General features: G+C 53.0%; 1 long non-coding RNA gene across 2 annotated transcripts; it reads right to left on the reverse strand.

The window, feature by feature from the left end:
• Positions 1 to 323: 323 nt before the first annotated feature.
• Positions 324 to 10,474, reverse strand: LOC111821855 (uncharacterized). 2 transcript variants are annotated; one of them, XR_002825192.1, is made up of 4 exons: positions 10,277 to 10,474; positions 9,972 to 10,052; positions 2,854 to 3,043; positions 324 to 2,585 (listed from the first exon to the last, which is right to left on the reverse strand). It is a non-coding gene; the product is annotated as an uncharacterized LOC111821855 (long non-coding RNA). The 2 variants fall into 2 exon arrangements; XR_002825193.1 differs by lacking the exon at positions 2,854 to 3,043.
• Between the last annotated feature and the right edge of the window lie 2,022 nt (positions 10,475 to 12,496).

A 12,496-nucleotide genomic window follows, 5' to 3' on the forward strand; every position in this document is an offset into this window, starting at 1 on the left:
TCTGGGGCGGGCTCCAGAGGTCATGTTTCATTTCAATCAGGGGCCAGCCCTACAGGTGATGCTCCACGTCCATTTGGTTCCAGCCCGCAGGTGATGCTCCTTATCAGTGGGGTTCGGGGCCCATAGGTGATGCTCCTTGGCTATCAGGGACAGTCCCTGGAGGTTATGTTCTCTATGAATTTGGGGTAGGTCCCAAAGTTGATGATCTGTGTGGATACAGAGAGAGCTCCACAGGTGATATCCCTTGTCAATTGGGGGCGGGCCCCACAAGTGATGCTCCCCGTGAATCAGGGGCAGGCCCCACAGGTGATGCTCCTTGTTAATTGAGGGTGGTCTCACAGGTGATACTTGGTGTGGATCTGGGGAGGACCTGGAAGAAGATGCCCCATGTGGTTTGGGTGTGGGCCCCGGAGTTGATGATCTGTGTTTATCCAAGGCGGGCTCCAGAGGTGATGCCCCGTGTCGATTATGGGCTGGGCCCACAGGTGATCTTCCCTGTGAATCAGGGGTGGGCCCTGCAGGTGATGCTCTGTGTGTATTGGAGGGAAGTTCCCTCAGGTGATTCTCCCAGTAGATTGGTGGTGGGCTCCACAGGTGATGCTTCTTGTCAGTGGGTTGCGGGCCCTGCAGGTGTTGCTCCTTGGTGGTCAGGGGTGGGTCCTGTAGATGATTTTCCCTATGGATTTGGGGCAGACCCCAGGGTTGGTGATCTGTGTGGGTCCGAGGTGGGCCCCACAGGTAATGCCTCATGTTGATTGGGTGTGGGCCCCATAGTTGATGCTCCATGTGGATTGGGCCTGGTCCCACTGGTGTTGCTTTGTGCGTACCTGATGCGGGCCCTGCAGACGATGCTCCGTGTTGATTAGGGGCGGACCTCGCAGGTGACGCTTCTTGTTGATTGGGGGTGATCCCACAGGTGATGCCCTGTGTCAGTTGGGTTCCAGGCCCACAGGTGATGTTCCCTGTGAATCGTGGGTGGGCCCAGCAGGTGATGTTCCGTGTTTATTGGGGGGGCAGTCCCCACAGATGACGTTCCCTGTTAATTGGGGGTAAGCCACAGAGTTGATCCTTGTGGATCCCGGGCAGGCCCCACAGGTGATGCCACGTGTCTATTAGGGGCAGGCCCCACAGGAGAAGTTCCCTGTAGATTGAGGGCGGGCCCAACAGGTGATGCTCCATGTGGGTCAGATTCGAGCCCCATAGGTGATGCTCCGTGTCTATTGGTTACGGGTCCCATAGATGATACTCCATCTCAAATGGCAGTGGGCCACACAGGTGATGCTTCACGTGTATCGGGTGTGGGCCCTGCAAGTAATGCTCCTGGTTAAACGGGGGCTGCCCCGAGGGTAATGCTCTGTGTGGATTGGGAGCAGGACCCTCAGGTGATGCTGCATTTCAACCTGGAGTGGGCCCCGCATGTGACGCTCCATGTGGATCAGGTGTGTGCCCCAGATTTGATGCTCCATGTGAACACAGGGTGGGCGCCATACAAGATGCTCCATGTTGATAGAGGGTAGGTCCCACAGGTGATGTTCTGTGAGGATAGGATCAGGGGCAGATCCCGCAGGTGATGTTATGTGTGGATCATTGGTGGGCTCTGGAGGTGATTCTCCTTGTCGATGGGGGGTGATCCCGCAGATGATGTTCCATATGAATCGGAGGGCATACCCTGGAGGTGATGCTCCATTTCAATCGGGGGTCAGCCCTGCAGGTGATGCTCCGTTTGGATCAGGGGTGGGACCTGCAGGTGATGCTTACTGTGGATTGGGGTGGGAATTGCAGGTGATCCTCCCTGTGTATCAGGAGTGGGCCCTGAAGGGGATATTCTATGTCGATCAAAGGCAGGTTCAGCAGGTGATGCTTGGTGTCGATTGGAAGTGGACCCTGGAGGTGATGCTCTTTGTCAAATGGGGATGAATAACGCAGAAGTTGCTCTGTGTCATCAGGGGCAGGCCATGCAGGTGGTGCTCCGTGTCTATCAAGGGTGGGCCTGGAGGTGATGCTCCTTGTCCATCTGGGGCTGACCCACGAGGTGATGCTCTGTGTGGCCCTGGAGTGGACTCCAGAGGTGAGATGCCATGAAGACTTGAAGCAGGCTTCTCAAGTGATGCAAGTTGTGCACCTGGAGTGGTCTCTTCAGGTGATGTGAGTAGGGGACATGGAACGGTCTCTTCTTATGATCTCCCATTTGGACCTGGAGAGGTCTCCTCAGGTGATGGGCTGGGTGGACTGGGAGTGGTCTCCCCAGGTGATGTGCCCCGTCGACCTGGAGGGGACTTCGCAGGTGATGTTCTCTTTGGACTTGGAGCGTGCTCCTCAGGTTTTGCATCCTGTGGACCTGGAGTGGGCTCCCCAGGTGATATGTCCTGTGGACTCAGAGGGGGGCTCCTCAGGTGATGTGCTGTTTTGATCTCGAATGGGGGCATGCTCTCCCTCAGGTGCTTGTGCTAGGGCTGGTGATGGAGGAGCTGGGACGAGACCAGCTGTTGGTGCCTAAGCTGGCTCTACATCACTATTGGGTTCTACAGTTTGTTCTGGATGAGTTGATTTGAGAGCTGGCACTACACTTGGCATTGGACCTGGTGCTGGAGATGCAAGAGGAATAAAGTTTACAACACAACTGCCTTTCTTTGTGCCTTTCCAAAGATGAAAAGCATTCCCCTGCCATTAAGAGAAGTCCCAACCCAAGAACTCCTCTCCAGGAATTCTTCCCAGACTGCAGTCCACCAGGTGAGCAGTCTGAGGTTACTCTGAGTTCTGGCCTAACACCAGCCTCTGAAGGCTCCTCCTTGTGTGGCCAGCCCCACACCCCTGCAAACAAGCTGACATTCTTCCATCCCCAGTTGTCCTCACCCTCTGGCTCTGTCTCATTGGGCTCTGGGTGCTCACGCTGGGGAAGCAGTAAGCAGGGACGGCACTGCAGGTGCTAGCTGGGCATATTCAGCATCACATAGGCCGCCAGCACTTTCGGGGGAGGAATTCCGGAAGCTGATAGAATTCCTCTGAGTATTCTTCCTGTGAGGTGCCCAGGATGGAGATGGCACTGAGGGTGGGCAGGAGTACAGCAGAGTCAGAGGCCTGGCCTTCCTTCCACACTGTCCTCCCACAGTACCCCTGCAGACACTGGGCCCCTGTGCCTGTCCCTGACCTCCCGGAGGCCAGCCCCACCCTGCTCCCCCGACCCACTCTAGCTGTCCTGGCAGTGGCAGGCCTGGTCACCCGGCAGAGGGCTAACAAGGAGCCTCGATCCCTGGAACTCTCCATCAGTGATTTCACTCACTCTCCTCTTCTTCAGGAGGTCTGACGCACTTCCCTGTCTGACTCCTCAGTCTCCTCCTCCCTGGAAAGAAAACTCCCCAAGGACAGGGAGGAGTTGTATCTGTGTGTTCACTGCAGAGCCTGGCACAGAATAGGCACTCCGTGAATATTGACAGCTGACGGACAAACAGAGTCTGTCCTCCTGCCCCAGTCTACCCAGGGCCCTCCTGGTTCCTCAACCTGGAGCTTGTGCACCAGCGTGCTGCCTTATTTCTATGTGCTTGGGAAGATCTCTTCTTCTCACACTGACACCATTCTCCCGAAGGACAGGTGCCCAGCCATCCCAGCCCCACATGCAGGTGAGCCCCCATGATTAAGGTTCAGCAGATTCAAGAACAGGTCTATCACCACACCTCCTGTCTTGGGCCTCGGATTGGGGAAGGGGACAAGCAGAGCTGGGAGGGGACTGTGGTAGGGATGGAGTCTTTCAAGGGCTGGGTATGAGCTCCCAGGCTCCCCACCTCTGCTCCCCAGGACACCCAGGGCTCCATCCCCAGCTCTCTATGCTTTCTTTCTTCCTTCAGGGGGATGCTCTGAATTCATTCCTCTAGGGAGAATCTAGATGTGGGGGCCATGGACTATGCCCAGCCATTCCCCAAGCACAGCCCCCACTCCATAGCTCTCCACACTTCTGTGGAGACAGGAGCTCCTCCTTTTCAACCCAAAGTCCACTCACTCTTTCAGCTGGACCTGGGGTCTGCTGTCCCCATCAGACTAGGAGAGGATACATCCACACCTAGAAGAGGTGGTGAGGGCATCACATGTAATGCACTGTGGACACTACCTGCTTATGATGTCTTAGTGCTCCTGTCTGACTCCCAACTAGAATGGAGGCCGAGGAGGGCAGGGTGTTTTGTCTGATGTGCTAACTGGATGATACTAAGTGCCTAGGAAAGGAGCCCTGATGGCGTAGTGGTAAAGTGTTGGGCTGCTAACTGAAAGGTCAGCGGTTAGAACTCAACAGCTGCTCTCCAGGAGAAAGACGTGGCAGTCTGCTCCCATAAAGATTACAGCCTTGGAAACCCTACAGGGCAGTTCTACTCTGTTCTACAGGGTTGCTATGAATCAGAATCGACTTGACAACAGGTTTGGTTGGTTGTTTGTTTGTTTGTTTTTAACTGCCCAGGAAAGCTTCTGCCCGGAGTAGGTGCTTTCTATATATTTGTTGAATGAAGTCAACCAGCACCTTCTCTAATGTCTGAGTGGGCCTGGGGCCTCTCTCCCAGCCCCTAGGGATCCTTCTTCTGGCTACTTCAAGGACTGGGACTCACTACATGGAACCTGTAGCCCCCTTTACAAATGGGAAAAGGCATTCCTCTAGCTCATGGGGTCACTGAGGGGCGAGCCAGAGAGCTTCTTCACTGGGGAGAGGTAATGATAAATGTGAACATCCCCATCCCCTCGAGCAGCCTTTTCTTCACAGCCAGGCTCCCGATTAGCACTGTCCATGGCTTATCCCAGGGAGTCTTCACAACACTCCTGGGAGATCAATCCTTTCACCAGCCTACTTTTCAAGGGAGCAACCTGAGGCTCAGAGAGGTGAAGTGACAGCCCCAAGATGCACAGCTGGCAGGTGGCAGAGTCTCCATTGGGCTGTGGAGTGGTAGGGCACTCCCCTTAGGAAGAGCAGATCCAGGACCCACTGGCTGGTGGGGAATGCTGTGTAGGTGCCCAGGAAGGCAGAGACCCAGTGCTCCACCAGCTTTGCCAGTGTGCCTGCCTTGACGGTTGGCACCAAGCTGGTCTCATCCAGGTCCAGGGCTGACTCATGGTCACACTGGAGGTGGGACAAAGGAGGGGCTTACAGTCAGCGGCAGCACCATGAACCACCAGGGGGCCAGGGGTTGGAGCTCAGACCAGGAATACCCAGGCCTTCAGTCATGGTCAGAGCCCAGACCCCTCCACCGTTTGGGCTGCGAGATGTTCCCTCTGTGCTGCATGAGACGTAGTCTGCTCCTGCCACGCAGAGGAAGGGGCTGGTGTGAGCTCATTTCCTCCCCAGTCTGGAAACAGTGCTCAGAGCAGACACACCCCTTTGATGGCAAAGCATGACATGTATTTCTCTTTCTTTACATTGAAGAGAGTTTTGAGAGCCTGAAGCTGTGGTGGTCCTATATCCAGCCAAGAGTGAATGCCTGGAGATTTCAGGTTTGGAGAAAGACCCCCCACACACAGGGCCAAGGATCTGAACAGATGACTCAAGGAGAGCAAATCCAAATGGCCAGTCAACAACTGAAAGGGGGCTCAGCTTCTCGCAGGGCAACTGTAAATCAAAGTAACACGGTGGTTCCCTTGGCCACCATGATACCAGACTGGCAAGAATTTAAAAGAATGATTAAACCCAGGGTCAGGCTCCATGCAGGGATGCAGCCCCTGTCATAGATTGCTGGTGGCCACGTGACTGCTACAGCTGTTTTGGAAAGGAGTCTGACTCCAGCGATCCTAACTTTAAATAGACATTTCCTTCTATCCAGCAATCCCATCCCTGGGAGTCTCTCCTGAGTATGGGATCAGTAGATTAGGACACACATAAGACATTCACCGCAGCACGGCCGAAAGGGTAGCAGAAAGCGATCATGTTCAAGTCCCCTAGCAGTGAGAGGCTCAATCACTGGGGTAAGTGGCCCCGCTACTGGAATATTCTGCAGCACAGTCAGGCCACAGCTCCTGATCAGGAGGGGTCATGGTGTTGTGTTCCATGAAGATTGCAAGTTGCATAAAAAGGTATATCATAGCGTGAACCTTGCCCTTTTTGGGTAGAAAGAAGTCTATTAAGCATGAGGATGTATGAGGCTGGGAAAAGGTGTGGAAGGACAATTCAGTCAACTGCTCCATGGGATACCTCGGTCAGTAGTTAAAACACTAAAAACAGCAGCAAAATGCAGGTGTAGTCACAACTTAACATGAAGAGAAAGCAGTGTAAAAGGTTGGTTTCTGATATGCCTATGAACACGGGATGAGTCACTTTGCACTGGGCTGGGGATGGGCCAGGTGGGGTGGGGACAGAGGGAAGGAGTGGTGGCTGGATTCCTTTGGGAAAGAACTGGGGGCCCTCAAGGGGAGCTCGGGAGGGAGCTCCAGGGAGTCTCCAGAGTGGTGTCTGTTTCCCGGGGTCCCCTCTGGCCATCTAAGGAGCTCCTTGTGGCCAACTGGGTGTTCAGACCCCACCCCATCTACACTCACCCTGAGCGTGCCCTTGCCTTTCCTGGCCCCTTTCTCAGGGGAGAAGGAGTACATGATGGCATCGCCCTGCTCCTCGCTGATCTCCTGAGGGGAGCTCTGCAAAGACAGTGCCCGGCAGCAGGCCCAGGAGGCAGCAAGGGCCCGCCTCTGAGGCCACCTTCTTCCCTCTCTGCCCCTTCAGGCCCTTGTGCCTGCCTGGCCACCAGAGGAACTCTCAGTTCTCCCTCTGTCACTGTGTGGTGGAGGTGGTGTGAAACGTGACCTTTCTAGTGTATGGGCTAATGGCTAGGGGTCCACAGAACCACTTGGCTGAGGTAAAAACACAGGTTTCTCTGACTGTTCCCCAGCTCTGTAGGCACAAAGGAAAGATCCTTGTTGAGGAGGCATTAATTCCTCCCGCTGTGCAGCCTGGCCTGAGGGCTGCCTCATCAAGCCCTGGACAAGTCCGCTAGCCACGACTGCCCTGACTCTACAGCCCCCTCTCCCACCTCCCACTGTCCAGGGAAGAGGAAAGCCTGCAGCAGAGAGGAGGGGGCTCGGGGAGCAGGGATAAAGACGTTGACCAGTGAGCCTTGCAGAAGGATCTGGGAGGGCCTAAGTCGGCACAAGGTCATCAATGGCCCAATCGATGCCCACCCTAGGACCTCAGGGGACTGCCCATAGGGTGAGTGTGCAGCTCACAGAAGGCCCAGATGAAAGTGCTGACGTGGCCTGTGGCCTACTGACAGTCTGTTCCCTAAAGCCCTGGGTCTAAACTGGAGCCTTTCGGTAGAGACTTAGGTCCCAGCACTCTATGTGATCAGGGGTGTTGGGGCAGGGATGTGAACCAGGTCCTGTGCCACCCCTGTCCCCTAGTCCCCAAGGCATCCAACCTGATGGACTAGGCCCAGCCATGCCCACACTCTTGGTCAGATTCAGCCTCAAGAACCCAGTGACGGTGAGGCGTCGTGGGGATGGAGCCTGGGTCAGCCCTCAATAGTGCAACAGCAGCACCACTGTCGTCATCCTCATTACCTCATCCTCCCAAGTCTTCCCAGATTACATGACCCCTCCTTCCTTGACCCCTATCTGCCTCTCTACCCAAATGAGCCCTGTCCCACCCTGACAACTTTGGGCCTCATCAATTCTGTCTTCCCTTCTGCCCTGCCCCCAGACTGGGTCTCAATAGGGACAAGGGCCAGCATGGCCTGGGGATTGGTATGGCCAGGAGAGGTATGGGGATGGCCAGGTGGGATCACAGTAGTGGTCTGGCCTAGATTGGCCTGCCGTGGGCCACCTTGTGTTACCTTCTTCTTCTTTTGGGAAAATGTTGGCCAGAGCCTTCGGGGATGAAGTCTGAACCATCATCTAAACCTTTGTGAAAGGGTAGAACTCCTGGGTTTCCTGAGACAAGAAAACACGTTGGTTTATCGAGTGTCTCCACCCAAGTGGGCTGGGTAAGGAGCTGGGTCTAGAATGTGGGGGCCTAGTTTCCAGGGTTCCAAGTTCTGTTGGGCTCAAATGCCAAGGAAGTGAGGTCACATTCTGGGTTCCCTTACCTGGGCCACTCCTCAGATAAAAACCCTCCCAAGGCCCGTCTGGGCTTCTGAATGCTCACCTCTCCCCCATGCCATCTCCATAACTGTACACAGTGCCACCAACACAGCTGTCCCCACAGAACCCATGGAAGTCCTAGATGCATCCAAGGCTCTAGCTTTGAGAAGACAGAGCTGGGTTCACACCTGGATCCTCCCTCTTAACCAGTCTGTGACCCGCAGACATTATACCTCTCTCCACCTGCACAATGGGGATCATTCTAAGATCTATGCCTAGCGGCTTCCTTAGTTGTATGTGCGATTGTTGTTGTGAAGCGCCTATGAGTCAATATTGACTCACAGCGACCACATGTGACAGAGTAGATCAGCACCATAGGGTTCTCTTGGCTGTAATGTTTATGGAAGCAGATCTCCAGGTATTTCTCTCAGGGACCTACCAGGTGGGTTCTAAACACCAACCTTTCAGTTAGCAGCTGAGCACTTAACTATTTGCACCACCAGAGCTCCATGTATGAAAGATAATATCCATAAAGCCCTTGGGATGGTGACACGTGTAGCTCATGCATAAAGTTAGAGTTGAAAGAATTTCAAGAAGGGGTGGAAAGTAACATGGAGGACAACTCAAAATAGGGCCAGTTCCTGGCAGTGTGACCTTAGTAAAGTCACTTCCCCTTTTGGATTCGTTTCCCAGTCTGCACCACGAAGGGGTTGGAATTAAAAGAAAATCAGACATTGCCACCCTCTGGCATAAAACCTTCCAATTATTTCCCATTATGTTTATGTTTAGAATCTGACCCAAGAGCCTTTTCTCAGACTAGGGGGTGGGCAGCCTACACAATGGCTCCCAAAGATTCCGCCTCCTGTTCTACACATCCTTGTATAACCTCCTCCTTCTGAGCGTATACTGGACTAAGGGACTTGTTTTTAAGGGATAGGATGGGGCAAAATGGCCATGGCTCTCTCTTACATTCTCTTTCTCTCTGTCTCTCCCTCTGGGGAAGCAGCTGTGATGTATGACCTTCCCTATGCCATCCCTGTCCCCTAGTCCCCAAGGCACCCAACCTGATGGACCAAGCCCAGCCATGCCCACACTCCTGGTCAGACTCGGCCTCATGAACCCAGTGATGGTGAGACGTCGTGGGGATGGAGCCTGGGTCAGCCCTCAGTAGTGCAACAGCAGCACCACTGTCATCATCTTCATCACCTCACCCCCCCCAAGTCCAGGACTTGATGGGACAGCCCTCAGGCCAGGCTGCACAGCGGGAGGAATTAATGCCTCCTCAACAAGGATCTTTCCTTTGCACCCACGGAGCTGGGGAACAGTCAGAGAAACCTGTGTTTGTACCTCAGCCAAGTGGTTCTGTGGACCCCTAGCCATTAGCCCATACCCTAGAAAGGTCACGTTTCACACCACCTCCACCACACAGTGACAGAGGGAGAACTGAGAGTTCCTCTGGTGGCCAGGCAGGCACAAGGGCCTGAAGGGGCAGAGAGGGAAGAAGGTGGCCTCAGAGGCGGGCCCTTGCTGCCTCCTGGGCCTGCTGCCGGGCACTGTCTTTGCAGAGCTCCCCTCAGGAGATCAGCGAGGAGCAGGGCGATGCCATCATGTACTCCTTCTCCCCTGAGAAAGGGGCCAGGAAAGGCAAGGGCAGGCTCAGGGTGAGTGCAGAGGTGGTGGGGTCTGAACACCCAGTTGGCCAGAAGGAGCTCCTTAGATGGCCAGAGGGGACCCCGGGAAACAGACACCACTCTGGAGACTCCCTGGAGCTCCCTCCTGAGCTCCCCTTGAGGGCCCCCAGTTCCCTCCCAAAGGAATCCAGCCACCACCCCTTCCCTCCGTCCCCACCGCAGCTGGCCCATCCCCAGGCTTGGCCCAGTGCAAAGTGTGGACCGAATGTTTGTATGAAGAATAGAAGCATCAACTCTGCCACTTACTTTGTTTTCACTTGAGCTGGGATGTTTTGAATTGTCCTCCATTTGTGGTTTCCAGCGAGAATGTTAAAAGCTCATGTCCATCTGGTGGAAATTGTTTAGTTACATTAGAGAGTTATCTGTAAATCCACAGAACTGGGCCCCTGTTAAATCTACAATTTTTTTTAATGCCCAGGAAGCAATCTAAAGGCTTAGTGAGGAGTCGTCTGCTAACCCTTTTTGGGAGGTGGGACTCCCCTTCCCTCTGAGTTCCTCACTAGTACCACACGTGACATGTGACCATCAGATGTGATCAAGAGAGGACTCACCTTGAAACCTTTTTTTAATGGAAATTCTAATGGTTTCTTCCCACACCTCAGTGGACCATTCTGGGCATCCAGGGTCTGACCACTGGAGACCACTGCGTCGACCCCCATCCTGTGGTACAGCTACTTTTCCTTCCTCCTGCTCATAGGAGAATGGAAAGCTCCTCTCCTAAGTCTCCTTCCCCAGCCACACAGAGCCCTTTCCTTCTCCCAAGAACCGTTGTCCACCCCCAGGAAGCAGGGAGGGAGTGGCCCTGAGCAGGAAAAGAACCACTGTCCATCTGCAGGAGGCAGTGGTCTGAGTAGGAAAAAACAGAACCTCCTGAAGAAGAGGGGGATGCAGGGCTGCATGTGAATTATCTTGCCCTGTCACACAGGCACCCTATCTTGGTTGGGTTGCTGGAGGTTCAAGCTGGTCAATGGACAACTTCCTGACACAGCCACTACAGTCCATTCAGTCTCCCAGTCCCCACAATGATCTAGAAGATGGACTTTAAGGAGATAATCTAAATTAAACTTGGACCTCATTTAGACACATGTGCCTGGTACCAATACTTTTCTATTCCCACTGTGGTAGAAAGAAAATGGCACTTGGAGCCTGTGGTGAGATGAGTTCCTTTATGTGGCCTTTTGCCTTGGTTCTTCAGAAAACAACTCGAGAGATTTTTCCCCTAAGCCCTTAGGAGTTACATTTGCCCTAGTTTTCTACCCCAGAGGGTTTGTTACTTTTGTCTAGGTTGATTGACATTTCCTGGGTAAGCTGTAAACAACTTGTGATTTGATACTTTTTGTCTATTCCTGCCCTGTGATTGGTATACACCTTGCAAGGATGGGTCAATACACTATACAAATAAGGTGTGTACAGCTAACTATGCAAATGAAGTGTATGTGGCCTACCGAGCGAGGATTGGTCAGTTCATGGCCCTGGTGAGAAGGCAATGCCTTGAAATTGACAAGGAGTTTGTGTACATATGGTGCCAACCCCACAGAAGTTTTTCAGTCAGAAAGAAAGGAAGCAGACAAAAGCAGAGGGAAGAAAGAGAGAAGAAGCAGAGAGATGAGAAGGGAAAGAACCTTCTAAAAGAGGTATAACATGAGTCAGAGGCTGTAACACTGAAGACAGCGACAGGCCAAGAAGGGGCCCAGCAGCAGAGTCAGTGGTGAGAGATGGCAGAGCCAAGAGGATCCTGTCCTGAGGGGGCCAAGAGGAGGCTTGTACAGCCAAGAGGAGCTGAGAGAGCTGTTCTTCACTGAAGAAGGGAGACTTTGCCTACATGCTTCCTGATCCTGAGCCTGAGTTGTACCCTGTTACTTCCTTAATAGACCACTTAACTGTGTGTATGGCCTGTGAAATCTGTGTGGCTATTGCAACGGATTATCAAACCCAGAAGAGAAGTAGAGAGTGCTGTGGGAGGGATGGCTGGTGTCAGAATTGGTAAAAAGATTGGAGGCTGGAGGTATGTCTGATCTCCACCTCATAGGATTAAGCCTTGTGCTGATCTTGATTCATATTATTCCCCCTGAAGTTAGACAGGTTATAACACTATTACTACTCCTATTATTACACAGAGCCCTACAAGCCCAAGTCCCAAACCAACTTCTCACCCCATCAGCTCAATGACCTTGGCACGTCACTTAACCTCAGTGGCCCTCAGGTCTCTTCACCTGTTAAGTGGGAATAAAAACCTACACTATGGTGGTTAGAACAAGTATATGTGAACTTGTGGAAGCCCCTTTCAAAGGCACCTTAGAAAGTTGAAGAGGGTCCCAAATGTTTATTCATAGAATTGTTAAAGTCAAATGAGAGAATAAATAGAGATTAAGTGGAAAATTAAAAAAGCGAAAGAGCAAAGTATTCTTGAGATACCTGCAGCTTCTACAAATTGAGCTTTTGGCAATCTTGACTGGCACACACTTGATCTAGATGAGGCTTTGTGTATTCGGGTGATAAACTGAATATTTATCACTGACCAATAAGCAAGAAGTGTAACAGGGGGTCCTGAGGTCTCTGTCATGAGATATTAACCTGTTAGATGCCAGGTCACAGAGAGGTCCAGAGGCCCCAGGGGAAAGGCTAAGGTGTCTTACGTGGCACTCAAGGCACGGGCCTTTACCAGCCAATACAGGGGTACTCCAATATTTTCACAATCCTGCTGCCTACAAGGTCCTGCAAAGTTCTGCCATTTTTCTTGATCATGACAGACTGCTTGATCATGACAAGCA

Source organism: Trichechus manatus, unplaced genomic scaffold (assembly GCF_000243295.1).
Source record: "Trichechus manatus latirostris isolate Lorelei unplaced genomic scaffold, TriManLat1.0 scaffold00111, whole genome shotgun sequence".
In the NCBI taxonomy this organism is placed as follows: Eukaryota; Metazoa; Chordata; class Mammalia; order Sirenia; family Trichechidae; genus Trichechus; species Trichechus manatus.